The following is a 22,416-nucleotide window of genomic DNA, read 5'->3' as shown; positions in this document are numbered from 1 at the left end:
AGGGTGGCCACTTGGAAAATTGATTGCCAGCCTTAGCCCCCTTCCATAATTCAGATAAATGATTGGCGATTTAACTTGTTATAGGTGGGACTGGTGTTAAAATAAACTATTTGGGCTGTTGCAACAGGCTGCTAGTGGCTCTCTTTGTGCCTTACAAACTATTTTAATTAGTACTTTTTGGTACTTTTATTTGCTGGAAAATACTTCATACATGTGTCCAGGTGTTTCAGAGAGGTATTACTCTTTCTGCTTACTGCCTGTCTGACCTCCAAGATACTTTAAATGGGAAAGTTTACTGAGACAATACAAAAAAAAATCTTTTTGAATTGGTTTAAAATTTCTGTGATTCATGTATTCAAAGAAGCATATGAATTTGCTGACAGCAACACAGTTTTAGAACAGCTCACTAGTGGGAAAAACACAGACAATATGAAAAAGCGCTTACCACAACAAGGTGTTAAGTTGAGGGAATGCACTATGTGCAGTGTGCTGTCGTCTCTTGCACAGAATAATGTCACAGTTACCGCTGACTGTTGCAATATCAACTTACATGCACATGTCATTTGAGACTTTGCTTTTTTTATGTGTTAACCCTGCTTAAAACAAGAAAACAAATCGTCATGCGTATTGTTAATGGGAAATAAGCTTAAAGCAATCACATGTTGCCATACAGTTGTTCAGTATTGAAAGCCTGAGATATAGCACATGATTTTTTGTTGTCATCATTGTACTAACAGTTAGTTCCAGACAGCAACATTGTTTGATGTCAAATAAATAATTCACAAGCATTTAGCCTTGTAAAGTGTGCATGTTGAGGCTATCTAAGGCATAAGATAGTTGAATTAAGCTGAACTATTCAGCTCAGATATAAGAGAAAGCTTGTTTTGAAAGATGAGATTGTGTAAAATGGAGCCCAGAACACATCTAAGCATAGTGATGATTCTTCTGCATTGCCACAACAGAAGGAGAACTGTCAGCTTTTGCATCAAACATTCCTCTGAAGACTTCATTCCCCTCGTCCAGAGTGAATCAGACATACAATGAAGCACTTGTTCGTTTTCAGTACAGATACCAGCAGTGGATACAGACCGAGAGGAATCTGGTCAGTCTGCTGTGTGGCTGGAGGTGGAGATGGCCCAACTATGTGAGAGTGACAGAAGAAAAGTCGTTCTGTGTTCACTCACTCATGGGCCCACATGAGGGTGAACTCTGCTCGGAGTAATGGGAGCTGTGCTGTGCGTATTTGCATGAGAGAGCTAGCTCAGCCTTATCAAGACAAGCTGGAACAAAGTTTAAATTTTGCTCATCTTACAGCTTTTTTTCCCCCTCAGTTTTAGCAGAAATGTGTTTTGTCACACTGCCCCAGGTATCTCAAGCATGTAACACAACAAACTTTGCAAAGCTGTTCCAGCCCCAGCCTATTAGATCATCAGTCTTCACCACTGGTTGATCCCCCTTCATCCCTGGCAGGATAAGCTTCTGATGGCAGGACTGACGTGAACTGTATTCTCTTGTACACGCAAAAACCAAGAGGAATCCCCCTCGATTGCAGATATCTGTGTAGCTCTGATTATCTGGAGCATAATTCCAGTGAATTAGTGTGTTTGCTTTAAGCTGGTAAGACATTAATGGCATTGAAGAGCACAGGGATGAAAAACCGTGCTCTGCAAAACGCCCCCGCAGTGGCCCCTCACTAAGCTGCCCCCTGCAAGGATTAACTGTTAACTCAGCATTTTAGTGGTGACTGCAAAACGTAATGCCATGCAAAAATAACAAGTGAGCTTCATAAAGCGGGGTTTCTTTTAACACTCAGTTTAATCTGGTGGTGGAGTAGTTTTTATGTCTTTTGTAACAGCAGTGATAGATCGCTCTTTGTCACTTTTGTTGATTCTGCATTCTTCCAGTTTTACGTCTAGATTTTAGAAAGGTGTCCTTGTTTCTAACTTTGTTTTACCAGCTGTTCAGCTATGGAGAAACATACATTTCCTTGTTTGCATTTATGTGGAACTTGCATTTGCACGGCTATCCGGGATGATTCAGCACCTGCCTGTGTGTCTCCTGACCTGTCAGCAGTTAACCTGCTTTTTATACCAGCGGCTCTCGGGGAAATCCTGATTGGCCTTCTTCAAACTCTTTTGGCCTGATTACAGTAGATGACCTGTTTTCTTAACCCAGACTGACCAGCTGGATCCAGGTGTGTGAGTGTGTGTGTGTGTGTGTGTGTGTGTGTGTGTGTGTGTGTGTGTGTGTGTGTGTGTGTGTGTGTGTGTGTGTGTGTAAGCATGTTTGCATTTGCCCATGGCTGGATTATTGACTGGACAACTAAAGAAGTAATGCTTTCTAGAAGTCTAAATTTAAATGCTTATCTTTCTCTCTCTGTCTCTCCCAGTTTTTCTTCTTATCCTAGCAGCATTATTTGTGGTTACATTGTCCTCCTGAGGTGAATGAAACAACTTACCTACTGAAAAGCAGATCTCCCATTGTGGTCCATTGCTGTTTGTGTTTTCCACTTAAATCATCTTGAATTAAAGCAGCAATAGCTACAGGCTAATTTTTTTTAAAACAGGAGATTGTTGCATCCGAGGGATGTCTCGATAGGTAAATCTCACAATACACTCGATCATAAAAAGAGAGAAATGTATGGTTGTTATAGTTACTAACCTTCTCAGTTTATTACTATTGACCACAACAAGTGTATGTTGGCCTAAGTGAAAAAAAACATCTTGTGATTTTTTGAGCTGTTGAAATTTTTGGGAAACTGAGACTGTAAACTCTTCTGTGAAGTCTTTTGGACTGGCTGGTTTGATTCAAATGTTTTTAGATTGATGATTTGTGATTTCTCATATAACTTAATGAGTAGGTCACATCAGTCTGTAGTGTCTGGATGTTGTTTTTTTTTTTAACATCAGGACACTTTTGTTCCTATCAGTCAACGATATCAACGATACTGTAACATGCAATGTGCTTTTTAAACTGATCCGGAATAAAGTCAATATACGTAAAGCGACACTTCATAAGTGATATAATGTTTTACCTTAAGTTGTGCAACTTGTTTGGATACAAAGAATTTTGATTGTGCTGAAACTGCAAACATACCTTGAATTTGATCTTTTATGTATAAACTGTCAGAGCACATGTCCTCCTGTGCAAGTTCAAATAACTTCTCAAGTTTTACCCATAGACTGTGTAATAAATGAACAGTCTCTCTGAAGTTACCTGTCTGTTTCTGAAACAGATTTTTGAAGCAAATCAGCTATCGCAGCCATATTGGAAGTGATGGGGGCTTCAAGCACTGTGAGCTGAGCTGTGCCTCTGATTGGGCAAATCCCTGGCCATAATATTTCCTACACTGCCAAATCTGAAAAAATCCACCGTCCGGTCACTGTGCGTCGATAGTGACATTAGTGATTCAGACACAAGACACTTTTTGTACCAGGCTGTAAACACGTTTATTTCTGCTTTGAAATCTGCTCTCTTTGGCTTGGTGCATATATGACTTTTGGTACTTCCAGAGCCAGCCTCAAGCAGACACTTGAGAAATAGCAGATTTTAGCACTTCAGCTTTGTCTCTCATTCTTAGACTGTAAGTCGCTGCTTAGTTTTACCAAGTCGTATCTTACTACTGACTCAGTATGGTCAGGATCAGTGTGTTTACATGTTTATTTTCATGTTGACACTATTTTTTTATATTTCAGTACACTCATTTCTCGTGATATGAAATGATACAATCTCTGTATTTTTTTTTTGGTTAAGTTTGACAGGTCTAGTCTGAGAAGAAGGAGCCATATGCCAAACCCAAACCTAAAAAAAAGAAAAGAGCGGTGGTTAATTGACATATAGATAAAGTAAAGAAAGAGAGAATGCTTGCGAAGAAAACCAAGTGGTGACAGCAAATTGGACATTATTTCCAAATTTTATACATTAGTTATGCTCTATAAAACCCGGCCACACATCTCCGTGAATAACCGGCTTTAGACAAATTATGTCATTTTAGCGGCCTTACCTTCTTCCACGGTCCTTTACACATGGAAAATTCCTGCGTCATGCACCTCTGAAAATTTCCAACACCTTCTCCTCTAGTTTGGTGCTGTCGTAGACGTGCATTTGTGATAAATCGCCCCCTACAGTTTGGGAGCAGACGTCATGCAAAGTGTTAAAGAGTATAAAAGCCACACACGTTCTCTTGTGCTGATTCCGGGCATTTCATTTCCATGCACCACTTTAGTTTAATCTTATTTAATTTATTTAATTTACAGGGACAAATACTAATTGACATTTCAGTAAATATACCAGTTAGCTAAAAAGCTAGTTTACATCTGTATTCTCAGGCCAGATGTTAAAGTAGGCAACCTAAAAAGCACAAGATAAAGTAAAACATAAAGCATAACACAGCCTTAACCCTCCTCATTCACAGGCAGTTAATACTGAAGTTTGTCAGGTCCAAATCTAATATGGACCTGCGGGTATCAATGCACATGTAATATTAAAGCTCAAAATCCTGATGCTGTGACAAATCTATAGCTTGTATTTAAAAATCACTTACAAAAATGTCATTAATTCATGATTCATAACGCCCCACAGTAGCTCTTTGAGCTCATGTCACTGATACTATAGAAGTGAAGCATCACTGAATACTCTGAGAAGTGACTCCACAATTAGCAAAAATGTCACTGTAGCTGCTGCCCATGGCATTGAACCTAACACTTCGCTGGGGACTGAGCACCACTGCTGTGCTGTTTCATTCTGCTGATTGGAAATTCACACATCACTGACGGCTTCCTGTCCAACAGTGCAAGAGAAATAATCACGAGCTGGTAGAAAGTGCTGGGTATAAAATGCCAATATAACAAACGAGGTTCCTTTGTAGTGCAACAAAGCAGCTGGGGTTTAAAGGCTAACTCCTAGTTTTAATGTAGATGAAAGCTCAACATTTCTTTCTCTGATTCTAACTGGTTTAGACATTCTTTTCATTGATTGCACTCAGAGACTTGGCGTAATGCAGTACACAATAAGGACTGAGTCTCGCTAGAAATAACCTATAATTGAGCCCTTCTGAGGAAGATTATCCTTGGCTTTTGGAGAGAGGTTTGGAGCATAATTGATGTTTGGGTCTGCCTTCGCTGGAGAAACCACCCTGTCTTTAACCTCAATACGGCCTCGGCTGAGATGCCAACATTTCTGCCATGTCTGAATCCAGTGACGGCTCGTTACACATAATGGCTCAGTGTTTCCTGGCTATACTTGTCAACCTGACTGAGATTAAGATAAGAGGCATATCTGCTGAAACTTGTGATAAGGTGTTTGTTTATGAACTTCCCCTCTCAGTTGGAAGAACCCAGCAAAGGTTTCCGCTCTAGAGGTAGTGATTACGACAGGGCCAGGCCTGTCATTTAGAGCTGGAGGGAGCCATATATAGGCTGTTCCCTCTTCGGTCAGTTAGTGCTGCTCACCGCCTGTTTCTAACTGACTGAGTCCAGAGTCTTCAACACAAACAGAGAGTACATCCCATCTTCAGTTTGCTTCCTGCATTGTGTAGCGCTAATTACTTTGAAAACATCGGACAGGGCTTCCTACAGGTTAATGGTAAACCTGGGCAGCTGTGGATTATATTTAAAGAAACATTACACCTTTTCAACCAGTTATGGTTAGACATCATGCTGATGGTGCTGAATTCTTTAATGTATTTCAGTGTTTGCGCACCACCACTTCCCCTCAGTCCTGTGTTCTTCACCCACATCTATCTGTACCTTTCCTCCATAGGCTGTATAATGTGTGGATGTCTTATCCATAATGTCACCCCTTTGTTTCTGATACAGAGCTCAGTCAGTCAACTCATGTTTCAATTGTTTATTTAGAAGCAATACATTTATGTTATGCGTTCAGGCTCCGGCCTCGTCACTTCTCGCAGATGGAAAACATACTGAACACAATCCCCCCAGAGCCTACAGGTGGTTTATCTTCTGCATTGTTCACTAAACACAAGCTTTAAGTCATTCTATAGTATGACTAAAAAGACAAAGGACACTGTTAACATTTAAACAAGTCTATTTTGCTCTTCTGAGTTGAAAGAGAAAAAGAAACACTGAAATTTTACTGACCTCCAGTTGTCAGTAAGAGTAACAAACTATGCAGAATAAAGTTTACAAGGGGCATGGCTCTGCCAGCCACAATCATTCTATCTCTGTAGCTCACAGGGTTTTTTTTGCCAAAAAAAAATAGCATTTTGACTTTTGCTGGTTTTAAGGAAAGTTACTATCTACCTTCTAGGTCTGTGTACATGATTTTTTTTCTGAAGCCTTTGCGATTTGAAAATTGCATCCTACTACATTGTGATGTCGGTTTCAAATTTATTAAGTGTTCAGCCTGAACCTGAATGATCCAAAGCTACCTGCAGAGATTACCCGCAGAGTGTGTCAGATGCTACTCATACCTAACTGTGGGAAGAATCAAAGAAATCAACATATCACTATATCGTGGTCCTGACTTGTGTGATACAGCTACTGATTTGCTGGTTCAAAATACAGATATTTCAGTCATCTGATCAAAGTGCTTCAGATATAATAAGACTACTGCAGATTACTGCAACACTGCATCATGAATGTCTGCACCATTAGACATGAGAGAAAAAAATGAGGAAGCCACTGTCAAAACCAAGAATAAGGAAGTGCTATTTCAGTCCTTTACCCTGAGGTCTGCAGAGAGTTTCACCCACCTGAGATTGGTTGACTTATGGCGTCATGGTCATGTGATGTGATGATCACTGTTCATTTTATTGATAATGAAAGGGGTTAGTTACCTGACATCCTTATGTCACACTCTATGCTGGTCTTGTAATAAACTTAGCAAAATAGTAAGGAAATTGGTGTTTGGTGGGTTATTTGTTGTATTAGTGCTTCTTGGCAGTAAATCTTGGGAAAGCCTGAAGCCACATTTACCAGGAACATGCATTTGAGCTGAGTACGTGGGCCAGTACGAGACCAGTACAAGTACTCCTTGTTGAGTACTCACCGATACCGAGTACCGATACTACTAGCACTTTTGATACATAAAATTTCAATTAACAGTGGCGGATCATTTTGATCAAAGACAGCACAGTCACTCTGCCATTAAGTCCAAATAAAACACAAACAACTCTCTCTGAGATTAGAATTTTTCTGATAAATATTAAAAATATATATATTAAAAGTGCACAATAAAACTAACAACTTTCAGAGTTTGAGTATTTTATGAAGTAAACTAAAGTGCAAAATAAAAAAGTTTAACTGTTAACTCTTCCTTGTTCATTCATATTGTCTGAAAAGGACCTGGCACACATTTTCAGTGGTGTTAAACCACAGCGATTAGCAGAATCTAGGGGCGAGGAGGACTTCTTCGACGTAAGATTTTTTTGCTTGGAGTATCTGCTGCTTGTATCTGCAGCCTTCACAAGTACTGATACCTTGAAAAAAGGTTGGTATCGGCCCGATACCAATACCTGGTAACGGTATTGGGACGTCCCTAATTAATTATTGTAGTATTGCTGTGTCTTGATATTGTTGTTATCACAAGCTACATATGCGCACTATCAGCCTCCTGTTTTCAGCATCCTCGCTGGGAGCTGGGCTCAGTATACTGCAGGATGATACAAGATGAAGTCAAGTTAACCATTGATCAGATCTGTCCAGCCCCACTGACCTTTGGCTCTTCTCTCCTTTTGCATTAACACTAAAATGCTCAATCAGTGTTTCAACTGCCAGACCTAACACAGATTTGGAATTACCCAGATTTTTTAGAATAATCGATCAGTCTTGAGATATGTTTCAGCACAGCAAGCGAAATGTGTCTGAGAGCTTAAATTTAGAGCAGGAGCTCAGTCTGTGGTTGTATTTGCGACAGCGCTCAGGATGTGCTCAGGGTTTGGCTCACCCTTTTTCTGTGGTCACGCTTTTTTATCGTCTTTTGGAGTCGCTGAGTTGGAACAGGAAGTTAGATGTATTATTCACCAGGTCTGTCAGCGTGAGAATGGGTAGTTATTTTTTCTTTTCTGTGTTTGTGGTGGGTGGGATTGGTGCAGTGTTGTGACGTGTTATGACTTAAGGCCGCCATGGTTTTTGTTTTGTTTTCGCTTGATATCTTTGCTGACCTGTTCTCACCACTCGGCCACAGTGTGAGTGGAAGTTCTCACACCTCAACTTCTCTGTCTGGCTGCTGTGACTCAGTGGCTTGTTCTTCCTTCCTTTGTTTGCCTACAGTTTGAGAATAGTAAGACTTAATTTCCTCTTCAGTTTTGTGTCACTAAATGTTACACCATCAACACTGTGCTCTGACTGACAGCTGATCCGCTCTATACCTGAATAAGAGATTTTCACCCTCTGTGATGATAAAATAAAAGGAAAGTACGATTTTGGAGCCTCTGATCTCTTATATAACCGCCTCTTGGATGTAGTGTGTAATCTTCAGATTATTACTCTGCACAGGAGGAGGTTTTAATCCCGTCCCGACACAGAGCGAACCAGGCAGAAGCCAACAGTAGGTCGACCTATCACTCTGCCGTGACCGAAAGCACTCAGTTTAAGAGCCATATCATCAAAGAGGATGTTGTTCTGAGTCAGAGCAATACTAAACAGAATTTTAAGCCTTATTCTGGTATTTTTTTTAAACCTGTGCCCTAGTTTTATATCCTTTTGAGTCGAAACAGAAGTTCCCCACTTTTGTTTAAAAACTTAAATAAAAATTCCTCAAAGTATCAAGTTTGAATTTCCTAGAAAGGAATTTCTATCACTAACTGAAACATTAACTGGGCTGTGCTAAACCAGCGCACCCTCCTGTCATATTAAAATAAACATACTCTTTAGTCAGAAAAAAAACTTTAAGGTTAGGAACCTAAACTTTTCACGGATGTATAAAACAGTTGGATAGTGAACATCTACTATTCTGAATGTGCTCTGACGTTGTTGGTTGAATGGATCTGTTATCTGTATCTTGATTTGTCTTTGGTGCTGTTTTTCTCCTGTTATGTCTGATCTATGTTAGAGATGCACCGATCTGATCCGGGTAACGGCACTGATCCAGCCCCTCAAAGCTGGACCAGGTATTGGTGGGAAAGGGTCAGTCCAAACTTGATACTAAGGTTAAACGATGATATAGTCTACAAGGTGTAAAATTTTACAACCAAATAGTCATTTCTGTAATTTCTGAAAGTTTTTTTTCAACCAGACTGCTGATAAACATTTAAACTGTTATCATTTAAATAAATATTAACTTCAGTAATTTCACATGTACTCATTTTTGTCTTTTACTCCAAACATTACCAGTCTCATCCCACAGTAGGGCATGCAGGTTATTATCTAACACTGGTATTGGATCAGGATCGGTATCTGTTGATACCCAAAGCCCAGGTATCGGTATCAGTATTGGGATCAGAAAAGCTGGATGGGTGCGTTCCTGGATCGGTGATTTCCCTAATTTTGGGATCGGTGATCGGCCCATCCTTGCATATCAAAACTGATCTTATATACTCCCGGGAAGGTCTGACGGCCAGCCATTGTCGCTTTTTTCTCTGACCTAAAATTCAGGACACTTTATTGGTTGTTTAAGTTAAAACATAAAGACTTAATTTTTTCTCAGGTATCGTTCCATGCTTTTCAATAAAATAAGACTGGAACATTGAAGGTATATGCTGTCAGTTATAAAAAAATAAAAAATAAAAATCAGTATCGGCCCAAACAAGTATCAACTGGTCAGTCGACTCTTAAGTTTCAGAGTAAAGATGAATCTTCAGCCGATGTGTGTTAGACTGTATAAAAAACTCTCAACATAAGAAGGGAGCAAAATGAAGTTTATGTTTCAAAATACATTTTTTTATATATATTTCGTTTATTAGGGTTATCAACACAGCACATTTCCATTACAATGTACACAATACCCATCCTCCCACCAAGATATCAAAAGTACAAAATGAATACAAAATAATAAGAATAAAATAAAAACATTGCAAATACTATGTGAAATAACAGTGAAAATAACTGATAATTCTTATAATAAATCACACTTAAAAAATAAAAAATAATAATTTAAAAAAAATGTACAAGACAGCTGAGCACAGAAATAAGATTTGCTCAATGTGATTGTCAAACAGTACATTAGTCATTCAAAGACCTAAGAGAGTCAACAAAGGACAAAAAAGGACCCCATATCTTATTAAAATTGTCAGAGCAACCTCTAACGCTGTATTTAATTTTTTCAAAATGCGTTTTTAAAAGAGGGAATACATCCTCCATGGTCAAGCAGGCCAGCATTGAGAAGAGCTCTGTCAACACTTGTTGTATACGGCCTCCAATCCCCATATTTAGCAGACTACAGGATGTCCGGTTTGTTTAACAGGTTCTACTGTAGAAGTCTGTTCAGGTTGGAAGGATTAAAACTGTTTTTGTGATCTAACTGAGGGGACTTGATTTATTTAAGGTTGTGTCCATAAAATAACAAGAGGAAGGTTAGAAACCTCCATTGGTAAAAACTTGTAACTGTCTCGTCTTTCTAACAGTTAGTTGAAAAAGAGAAATCTTGATATGAATTTGAAAAATATCCTGATCTGTACTCTTTTGGGTGAAGTGATGCAAAATAATGCACCTACAGTTTGGACTTGACTCCTTAATATTTACAAATAGTGCAAAGTTAGTTGAAAACTAGAACTGTATTCAGAATAAACTGATTGGGTTTAAATCCTGGTTATGCTGGGGTGTCTGAAATAAAAACAATGCACAAAGCCTGCTTTTTAGGAATTTTACATTTTTGAGAGGATTGGTCAATGGTTTAATCTTATGATTGCTCATATTGAATGTAGGGATACACTGTACACACTGGTACGGATACCTATCTGATACAAGTGTTACATAATAACTTGCATGCCCTACTGTGGGATGAGACTCGTAATGTTTTGGATAAAAGGTAAAAAAAATGAGTAGATGAAATTACTGGAGTCAGTATTTATTGAAACTATAAATTATTTAAATGTTTTTGAGCAAAAAACAATGCTTCAGAATGTACATAAATTCTATCCAACTGTAAACTTTTATTTCCTGTGGTCTGTTAATACAGCAAAAAAAACAAAGGAAGTGCATCAGAGGTAACATTTCCAATCAAGCAGCCAGGAGCGCCGATTAATAAAAAAAAATGCCATAGAGCTGGTTGCTGGACTGGCACCGACACACTGATACCCAATACCAGGATTGGTATTGGTGCATCCCTCATTAAATCAGTGTTAATGTTCTGTAACCAGGAAAATGTAGTTAGATCTTAAATTTTACCCGAAAGAGATATGTGGTTCTGTGTTTTCCACTTTGCTGGTAACGTTGTGATTTCTGCTCTCTCTGTTTCAGATTCCTGTGCAGTGAACTTGTGGACCCTCCTTTCACTTTCCAGCTCCTGCCCCTGCTCTATGGCCTTAAGGTACGTCACACGGGTTCACTGTGTAGTGCTCCGCTCTGAGCTGTGGTGTAAGTTTTACAGAATCTGCAAGCTAAGTACTGTGGGAAAGAACAGGGTGTCGGACTAATCTCTTTGTTTGTTTTGCTGAATTCTGAAAAGTAGCACAGTATTTGAGTATTTTCAGCCTCTTTTCGCTGCCAAATAGTTTATCCCTTTGCTCGGATTAACTTTGTTTGTATTCCTTTGAAAAAAGTTGCTCATGCTGCAGTCATGAGGTGGGGAGTTAAACAGTACCTCCATACAGGCTAGAAGTTAACCTGTGTGTATTTATAAGGCAGGGACTATTAGCATGAAGGGGGAGAGGCTGCTGGTTTGTTAAATGATCCAGTAAATGGAAAAGTGTGACAAACAAAAAAAGGAAACCATTGATGACATAAAATCAGAGGATGAAAGCAACATCTGATCTGTCATTAGGTCTGCAGTGCTCAGAGCCGAGTGTCTGTCCCGAGGAGGAACTGTTTGCATGTTTATAACTGGTCAAATAGTCTGCGTGTGACTGCTGGTTAATACAATAAGAACAAAACAAGAGGTCTGATTAGCATCACGTTATCATGTTTTTCAGTCTTCACTTCGTCTCCTCCAGATGGGACCACACTCAGTAAGAGCAGCTACAAGATAATCCTGATTAATGGAACCTTTTGTCAAATCATCACATGCTCACAGAGGCTTTTTTGGATTGAATCTTACTAACTTATACAATGTACACAGTAACACAAAACAATAACAGGAGAGACGTAACATGTTGCGTTATTGGACGTTTGAAGCTAATAAATTGGGTGCTGAATGTAAGTCAGGTGAATTTCAGGCTGCTAAGGTAAATGAATTACCACTCCTGCTTATGTGTCAGGGCTTCAAATTACATTACTGAGTCATCTGTCATGTTTGTCACAGGGTTCCTGTGCTGTAAGGAGAAATATACATGCTTTTTTTAAACTCAAGGTCTTGGTAAATTTAGAAACTGTTTTGTATAAAAATATGAAATTTAACAAAAGTGTTTGGTTTGAATATGGCTGCTTCACTCAGCTGCAGATTGGTTAAAGTACTTATTGAAAGTGAAATGCCTGACGGTTAGTGGCGACGTCTTTATGCTTACTGTGTAACTGCAACAGAGATAGATTTGGGATGACCTTTGCAGGATCGTGTTTTTGAGGATATGTAAAGCATACCTATTTTTTGTGTTTTGTAATTTTTATAGTAGTTTTTTTTTTGTTTAACTTTTTTTAAACTCTTTTTTTTTAACACAAATGCCTGTGGCACAACTTAGCATCCCAAAAACATAGAAGTAAAAATTGTGTTTCGGTCAAGGAGCTGTAAATGTGTTGAGTTGATTTGTAGAGGCATGTTCCTCTGAAATCCTGTTTTTTTTTGTATTACTGCAGACTCGAGGAACTGAGTGTTATCTTTGAGCACTAACAGGTCAGGACAGAAAGGGGAATAATTTTGATGCAGGGTCTGGTCAGGTCACATTCTTCAGCAGTGACAACCAGAGTCCTCTGTGGGTTACCTCACAACTGTCAGTCAGGACTGGGCAGAACCAGCTTGATCTCTTTGTCTGAATGTTCAGCTTTGCATTTCTTGTTCCTGTTTGCAGTTGAAAGACCCTGCTGACAAACAAAACTTAAAGGTTCCCTCATGAAAGAAGTAACAGATTAGTAATACACTGATTTCATCCTGACGCAAAGAGAAGTAGAATTAATTTACCATGTGTCCTCACAGCTGGAAAGGAAACGTTGCAATTATTTTTAGTGTATTTGTTGGACTTCTCCTAGATTTTTTGAGACAATGTTAAGAATGTCCTTCCGCGTTTCCCTGACCCTGGGATCATGTTCTCAAATGTCATGCTTTGTCCACGACACAAAAAAAGATTGTTCAAAGCAACAGAGAAGAAGAAGAAGCCTTGAAAGTCTGCAAATAGAAGGGCCTGAAATAGAAAAAACGCTCACTTCTTTTTAAATGTTTCTAGAATTAAGTATTGAGGGGGCTTTTTTGAACACTAGCAGACTCAGATTGTTATTCTCAGTGTCTTAAAATTACAATTGAACAGTAAACATCACCTCATAGATAAACCCTTTAGTTAAAGACCAATACAGTACCAATGCTGGATGTTCCAACTAAACGTACCAGAGGGACAGAACAAAGCCTTAAAAAGGCAGAAATAGAAGTTTCATTTATCTCTTTAGACTTACCTGACTTCATAGGCCCTACAGGATGTGGAAGGTGTTGGTCTATTTGACTCATTACTGAAACAGCTTTTTCAAGTATCACTTTCATGTAGGCTCTTTTTAATAACGGTCCATCTCTGAAGGGAGCCTTTTTGTAATAATATCAAACTTTTCCTGAGCCTGTCGATGAGAAAAACAAGAACTTTAAGTGAACATATTTTTGACACCCTGAGAAAATATGCTGCTTCAGTTTTCAGTCTGATTTTGTAGTTGCAAGCAGAAACATTCTTCTGAGATTTTTGTACATGCAGACCCAGTAAAAACTATGCACTAATTATAGGTTGACATTGGTTGGTGTTCCTAGAGCCTTTTCCGCCATTAATTCTCAGATTGTGCAAAAAGATGTCAAATTATGTTTAAATTTAGGTTTTTGTTTTGCTAGTTGTACTTAGAATAATTTGTTCATAATGGCCTGTATAAAGGCAGTCACATACAAACATGAACAATGTACCGTGTACAGTCATGTACAGTGTTATGGATTTTTGAGATTTCATGACCCTTGAACTCTTCACGGTAAGGCAGGATTGTGGCTTTGATCAAGCAGTGACTGCACCATAAGGGGGCAGTGCAGCTTTGTTTTTGACTTTCACCTTACGTGACATGGACCTCAAACTGACATCATGTGGTGGAGAAACGGTTCTGATGTCTGTGCACTCAAAGCAATCAAAGTGTCTGTAGCAGGGTTGTGCTGACTGTGTAAAGACCAGTCCCCCCAGCTGATTTCTGGGCCCCAGCCCACCACTTTTCCTGTTTTCCCCATGCTTGAAAGCCGAACAAGTCAGAAGCGGGTGGGACCCAGAACGGCATAGGAACGCTGCACATTGTTCGCAGAGCTTCCTCTTCCACATTCCTGGGCTGATTGGGATCTGGGCCTCCTGTGCAGGAGTATTGTTCTAACTCAACAGTACCACAGACCTGGCCCCAGCAAAACCACAGCTGCCTCCACCAACCATTGTGGTACTCAGGCCCAGTGATGGCTATCTTTGCCTCATCAGTCATCCCTGCCTCTCTGTCTGTCTGTCTGCTTCTGTCTGTCTCTCTGACTCGTTTAGTGATTCCTGCAGATCCTGCTGCCTCAGCCTCTTTGCATCTTTGCTCAGGCCGTAGTCTTTAACTTATGCAAATTTAGTATTTGGCAACTTGTAAACAACCTCCAAAATATCCTCCTTTTAAATAAAAGCCCTAGTTGTCACTCACGTAGGAGTTTAACTTTCCAAGTTCATTCAGTTTTGAGTTTTCATCTCTTCAGCAGACAAGTTGGGCAATAACAAGGAAAGGCAGAAATCACACAAGTTGTCCCAGCTCTGAATGATCAAACAATGACAGAGATTCTGAACAACATCTTTGGGTTTTATGGGGAATTGCTAAAAAGTTGCATTAGCTGCTTTCTATTTGAATTTTAATGGTTTTCTAATTGATTCAACAAGAAAAACAGATATTTTTAAACACAAAATAGGTGCATGCTTATCAAAATTTTGACACAGATAGGCAGATAAAGTATTATAGTGCAAAATAAGCTGTTGTGAGGCAGATTTCAGGCCTTGCAAGCTTCCCTGTAATTTTCTCTTAAATCTTGCCAAGAGTTTTAGTTTTTGTTCTGCAATCCCAGACTGGTGAATTGCAGTGGATTTTCACTTAAAGTTAATGCTGCATAGTTTGTTTTTCTACCATCTGTCCTCTGGAGGGCAGAGTTTTTGAAGAGCTGCTGCACTGCATGTATCATGGCATTCCTCCACTATTGACTTTGTCTGCAGGCAAGGTTTAATGCTTGACAAACAGAATAAAAAGCAAAGTCAAAATGAACAAATAAGAGTTTGTGTACTGTGTACTATTTTCAGAATTCACATGTAGGAAAAGAAATAAAGAGAATGGTGTTTAGTCTCTCCACTTTCAGGCTCTTGACATAGTTTGTGTAAGGAAACTGTTACATCACCTCTGAAGCTTTCACACACTGCAGAAAGGGTGTTAGCAGTTCCTTTAGAAGTTTGTTCGACACAATGCGTCTGGCTTTTGGTCAGAGGAATATTTTTCTTTCTTGGGCATGTGTATGTGTAACCAAAGCAAAGTGAAACATTCTTTCAAACTCAAATCAAAGTGAGGCATTAATGTTATACAACCACTACCCCCAAACAAGGTTTGCAGCTAAAACAACACAAACAGAAAAGCTTTATTTAACTCTGGGAAAATCACATTTAATATTTGTGAAAATGCGCGAACAGTTTGTCGTTGGGGTGGGGAAAAAAAGAATCGTATCATAGTATTGGGATAATTTTTGTTCAAAAATCAATTCATTTTTTTTATATATATATTGAAGTTCTTCATTTTAGTCTTTGCTTATAAGCTGGATTGTAAAAAGTTGAGTTGTCAGATCCCCTGAATAAATCTTAAAAACGGACACGTGATGTTCATTTCTTGAGAAAATATGGCTCCTGTAGACATTATCATCATCATCATCATCATCATCATCATCATCATCATTCAACTTTACCACTTTGTCTGGTGTTAAAAAAGCAAACTCAAAAATCGCAAACATCAGAAAAATTTGTAAAAAGACAAGCATATCACCCCAGTCCTAGTATGTTTGCATGGAACAGGTGAGCAATCCCCCTTTTTCGTCAGAACATTCATTAATGATCCTGCGTTGCCAAACTGCAGTGTGTCGTGTAGATTCACATTTTACTGCCATGCCCAGTCTCTGTAAGTGTCACATAGCCCTCTACCCGTAATCCTAGCGGCTGTTGCTAACATTTACAGCTTCTTCTCTTGTTATGTAACACTGTTAGCAACAGCTATAAGATGTGCTACAGGCACTTTGTGGTGGGAATATTTATTTCAACAAGGCGACAGCAAAAACCATAAAGTGTACACTTTGGTATGATTATTTTTGTAATAAGGCTTCTTTTTTGATAAAGTAGTGAATAATTGATGCTCTGAAATATCATGAGCCATCTGTATTTTGTTGTATGCTTTGCTGGTATTTAGTCTTTGAAAACTGAAGTCAGGCTTGTTAAAGCCTAATATGTAACAATGACCCAAAATTTAACAAGGTTCTGAGCCTAAGATGTAATAATTTTTGGCTTTCTTGTTACACTTGGGATGTATTACCTTTTTTTAAAAAAAAAAAACAAAAAACCTACATCTCAGGCTCAGCACTTTAACTACATTATTGATCAGTTATGATATTTCAGGCTTTATTACATTCTTTTTATTACACTGGAGTCATTACAAATCAGGCTCTAACAAGGCTGATAGCAAAACTTTATGATTTTAAAGAAGGTAATAAGTGGTTTACATAGACTTTGATGATTTTTTGATGATATGCACAGTTACCTATGAGATGGGTGTCCCTCTTGTAAGGACTGGGAGTTACACGAATCACTGGCTCACTTCACTTGTCACTGAAACAAACTGTTAAACCATGTAGTGTGTCCCAAATCGCATACTTCCATACTCAAATACCCAAAATTTTGGGTATACTGCGTCAAAATGAAAAACAGTATGCATAGTATGTGAAAATTTAGTATGCAAAAGTACCCGGATGATGTACTCAAATCGGCCCGGATTTTGAGTATGCAGCTGTAGACACTCAACATACTCATTTCCTCCTCTGGCAGCAATGGGGGAAGAGAGCTGTGGCCGTTCGCTCAGCACGGTAAAAATACAAATAAACAGTACATACCGGGACATCTTCAGCCAGTAGGAGGAGGAGGAGATGTTGGCGCTGATTATGGCGTAGCCAAGCGCGATTGAAATTCATTGTATTTACAATGAAAGATGGTAAGATCTTGATATTTTGATCGTGTTATTAGCTGTGTTTAATATACTACTGAAAAGGCTTTGAAAATTTGCGGGCAAATTGTGGCGGTATTTGGCGGAAATGTGCTGGAAGCCGGTCACAATTAGATGTAGAAGAAGAAGAAGAGGTCGACAACATGTCGTCATTTCCGGTAAGTACGGCGCTCGGCAGTATGCGATTTGAGACAGCACTACACCCTCAAAATTTGCGCACTAAGCCAGTGAGTATGTAGTATGCTTAGTACACTCAATTTGAAAATTTTGAGTACACAGTATGGAAGTATGCGATTTGAGACACACTGATAGTGTTCTAGTGTTGTAGTGTACTGGAAATTCACCACAATACTAGTTGGTAATGCACAAAGCCATCTGCCATAAAAGGTAAGAGAAAAACATTAGCTTAATACATTGTGGGAAACGGTATGCAGAGTGGACTTGTCCACTGCACACTGAGAACATTCCCCAAATCAGTTCGATATCTGGGTATTTTTGCATGCTGCTGATTTTTAATAAAACATTCAGTCATATATTTTAATGCACATCATCAGTTCATTGAACATCAAAAGTTTTAACTGAAGCATAATAACTTTATCATACTATCTTATGTTGCCAGTTGTTTAACTTAAACATTTAACATTACAGTGAAACTCTAATGATTCTGCAGAGAAAAGCTTAAAGGTATTTTAACAGTTTACTGCACACTGCTGCTGCGACAGTGGCCTTCATTTCCTGTGAGTGTTACAGATTTGTATTGCTGTCGAGGTCTGGCTATGTTTGTGCTTGGATGGCTAATTAATTTTTGCGCTCAGTGCCAGAAAACAGTAAATTGATGATTTCTTTAGGCTGTGTGCTTTTATAGGAGTCAGCACGCCATCGTCCTGCTCACTCCTCAGCTCAGGGAGATTTGGAAAGGTTCGAGTTTGCTGAAGGTACAAGCTGTGCAGCCGAGCAGAGCGCAGCAGTCTGTCATCGGGCCGTTTCACAGACCCCATCACTTTTCTCATTCTGCTTCTCCTCATAATACCTCAGCACAGTTGAGCACAAGGGGATGCAAGAGGGAGGTGCTGTTGTTGTTCCAGCAAGTTAGCAAAAAAGCAAGAAAGCATATGTGTTTAAATTCTAACAAGCAACACCATCCCGACAATGATAAGAGCTATCAGTAAGAGCAGGCGGCCAGTAGAGGCTTCTTTTAGCGTCTGTCAATCTTCTGCCTCCACTCTACGTCTGTCTCTAGTGAGCAACTCAGGCCAGCAGGGTGTGGCCTTGTGCCGTCTCTGTTGTGATTGGCTGCTAGCCCAGGGTTGTGTTATCTCCTGTGGAACATGTTCTAGTTCCACCCCAGATAGTGCCTGGCACTCGCAACATAGCCCCGCCCACTCACAATTACATCACGACTCATGAAAAGTGCCATGTCTGTTTGTTTTCTTAATTCACTGTGAGCAGACAGGTAGGGCTGCAACGTAAGAAGCGACTCATTCACAGTGGTTAGCTACAGTAAACAGTTTGTCCTCCACTAGTTAGTCCAGACAGACAGCTTCAGAAAGCCTGACAGGTGGCGTCTCTTCTGGTCCGTCAGAGCACATCCCAGAGCCTGCGTTACAGGCCTTGTCTGTGAAGCTGCTACATGTAGTGAGCAGCTGGAGGAGAGCGCTTTACCTGTCTGTTAGCTGCTCTGTAAATCAGGCAGATGAGGCAGACAGGTAGCTGGAGAGTGGCATGGCACAGGCAGCTGGACTACACACCAGAATAAAAGACAGAAAAGTTGTGGAACATGGACTTTCTGAGGAGCCTGGTCCCGGCTGTCATCTCAGGGGAGGGCTCCTTTGAACATGGGGGGGCACTGGCCAGGGACACTGGCCCTCGGCTCCTCCGCATGAAGAGACTGAGCCTCCTGTCCATGGGACAAACTATCGAGGAGGATCCTGTGGATCCAGCGTTAAATGAAGATCCCAGTGTTGATTCCTCGAGGCCAGCACGCAGTAAACGAACCCGCCTTAAAGGTACAACCACAGACCAACATAGTGGACACCTGTACTGGTTTCATATTAATCCTCTGTCATAATCCAAGTTCCTTTGAAGATGCTTTTGAAACTCATATTTTAAGCTTGGTGTGTGTTTAACTTCATTAACATGCAAACAATGTTTGGCTACCCCCTCCCCTCCCCCATTTAGCAAACATGCTAATGTAAAAACTTGTTGTTTAGACTCTAGAGCTGCCTTTCTGAGAATTTTGTCACGAACAGACTGTTTGACTCTTTGTTTTGTATATTTGCTTCAGCAACATGAAACACTGCAGCTCACATGAGTGTCATGTTTTACTTAAGAGACTCAGGTTTATCAGTTTTTTTATGCTTACTGGTCAGCTGGTTGTTAAAACATCTCATTGTAATCCTTCATTTTGTCACTGAACTGGATGAACAGATTTTGCAGTCATATGTCTTCATTTTGATTTATCTGTTAAACAATCAGAGCTCATGTCAGCTCCTGAAGCCCTGATGAAGAGCATCTTGATGGACACTATAGGGTTAATTTGAGAGTCGGCCTGCCATGCTGTTGGTCCCAATTCCCCGTGTGTAAAGTAATGCAGAGATTCATCTGGTACATTGTGATAAAACTGTCTTCTGGGCTTGGACACAAGAGGTGCCAGTAGTATACATCACAGCGCTAATTCCACTTTCGTACCAACATAACAAAAAGGAAGCTTTGCAAGCTAGTCCATGTTGTATTAGGGCTGGGACAATGTGCTATTGTCACGATTCGATTCTATAACAATTTTTGGGGTGCCGATTCAATTTAAATTGCAATCTTCGATATGCACGATTTTTGTGATTTTAGGTTTGCTTTTTAAACACCAGACCATGCAAAAAAGTAAAATGATGATGATAATGTCAACAGACTATATCAGGAGCCATATTTCCCCATAAAATGCACATCATGTGAGTCGGAGAGAGACATTTCACCCTCTGCTGGAGAAAATGGCAACTTTCTCCAGGTTATAAACAAAGACTGAAATGAAGAATTTGAATTAAAAAAATGATAAATTTTTGCCAAAGAATCCCGATTTTGGTTTTGCCAAACAAAAAATCTCAATACATCGATTTTCAATATTTTCTCCCACCCCTAGTTTGCATGATATTTATTTTGATAATTTCTGGAATATAGAGTTTCAAAATTCTTTGTCTAGACTCTAAAGAACCAGCCAAACGATCTTAAAGCTCTGTCTGAAAAACATGTTCTTCATAAAGAATATAGAAACCACATAGAAGTGGATGGCTGGTTGAACTTGTGCAGTACTCTGGCTAATGTGTGACGGTGGCATCTCACGACACAGCCTGAAGCAGAATTCATGCTGGATTAGAGTGTGAGAAGTTCTCATGGTATATGACGAAGCATGACAACAGGAGACTGTCAAAGATATATAATACAATACTCACATAAATTTAACTTTGAAAGGTTATAGAGACAGAAAGGCTAACGTTCAGCTCTGCCTGCTTGATGTGTTCTGTGCTTTGCTTATTTTTATGGTGATAAAGTCAGGATTGTTGTTTTGAGTCTATATGTGACCAAAATAATAAACCAATGCAGCTAGAACTCATGGCTAACAACGCTTTTGGACAGTTCTGTCCTTTCCTTCTTTTTTTACTTTATTTCTTACTTTATTTTAAACTTGGCATAAAAAATAAGGAAGTCAGTGTTTGGTAGATTAATTCTTTGTTGTAACAACGCTTCTTGGCAACAGATCTTACACTGTTGGAAAGATTTTTTTTGTTATAGATTGTATCACATTTGTCAGGACCAATCGGCAACTTTGGGTCTAAGAATATGAGACAATGCGGAAGTGCTAAAATCTGCTGTTTTTGCCCAATCAGAGGCGCAGCTCAGGGTCACGTGACTGACAGGCCCCCTATAGCTGTATGCAAAGCCCTTACCACTATGGCCAATGTGCTTCATTCGCCAAATCTTCTCTGTCAATGCCAAACAGCTTATCCTGCCATTTATTCTTGTTTAATTTTGTTTGGTGGATTGGATGATCAAAGTCTGAAGATGTAAGACATATTGGCCTGAGTAGTGTGTGGAAGAACCATACACAGCCACAACAGCCTGGCACCTCCTGTGAAAATAAGACCATGCAAGGTGGCGTTCCTTGAAAATTAATTGTTAAGGAGCAGTTTAGGTGTCCAGAGCAAGTTACCACAGTTACCTTCATAGAGGTTATCCTCATGCTTTATCCATAAAACCCTGATCCTACATGGGACGGAAAGGTTAGAGTCAACTTTTCATTAAAGTGATACTCCGGGATGGAACAAGTTGGTTCCTATCACAAGGTTTAGGGCAGAAATTACCCCTACAGCAGTGGCACACGCACCAAACACCCCTTCCCTGCTCTTTTGCCGGTTTCCTCTACACTCAGACGAGGCCACATTTTACTTGACCAAAAACACAAATAAACGGACTCCCACCGAAAAAATCTGATATCAGTCTGCATTCACGCTTTATTTAGAGAATTTTCAGCGCGTTACTTTCACACAAAAACACCGCTAAATAAGGCTCTAGTTCTCATTGTGTCGTAAAACGGCGCTACCTCCGCTGCAGAGCCACAGCTGGCTATGAGAAGCTCGCTGCTTAGTGTATCAGCCCGCGCGCGCGGCGTACCAGATATAAACAAACACAGTCTGCCAGTACGAAGAGACAGGATGAGAACTAGAGCCTTATTTAGCGGTGTTTTTGTGTGAAAGTAACGCGCTGAAAATTCTCTAAATAAAGCGTGAATGCTGACAGATATCAGACTTTTTCGGTGGGAGTCCGTTTATTTGTGTTTTTGGTCAAGTAAAAATTGGCCCCGTCTAAGTGCAGAGGAAATCGGCAGAGGAGCGGGGAGGGGGTCTTTGGTGCGAGCACTCTGGGCTTCTGCTGCACAAAAACACTGCTGTAG

General features: G+C 39.7%; 1 protein-coding gene across 1 annotated transcript in view; it reads left to right on the top strand.

Annotated features, from left to right (window-relative positions):
• Positions 1–22,416, top strand: part of fryl (furry homolog, like) — a 101,056-nt gene that overhangs the window by 559 nt on the left and 78,081 nt on the right. Inside the window, exon 2 of the mRNA XM_074668275.1 lies at positions 11,358–11,427. The gene's annotated coding sequence lies outside the window, so the exon portion shown is untranslated. The remainder of the gene's footprint in view (positions 1–11,357; positions 11,428–22,416) is intronic.

The sequence above is a fragment of the Halichoeres trimaculatus genome, unplaced genomic scaffold (genome assembly GCF_033239565.1).
Source record: "Halichoeres trimaculatus isolate MK-OKI-2021-1 unplaced genomic scaffold, fHalTri1.1 fHalTri1_scaffold_4, whole genome shotgun sequence".
Lineage (NCBI taxonomy): Eukaryota > Metazoa > Chordata > Actinopteri > Labriformes > Labridae > Halichoeres > Halichoeres trimaculatus.
The sequence above is the reverse complement of the archived record's forward strand: the minus strand, read 5'-3'. Positions and strand labels throughout refer to the sequence as shown.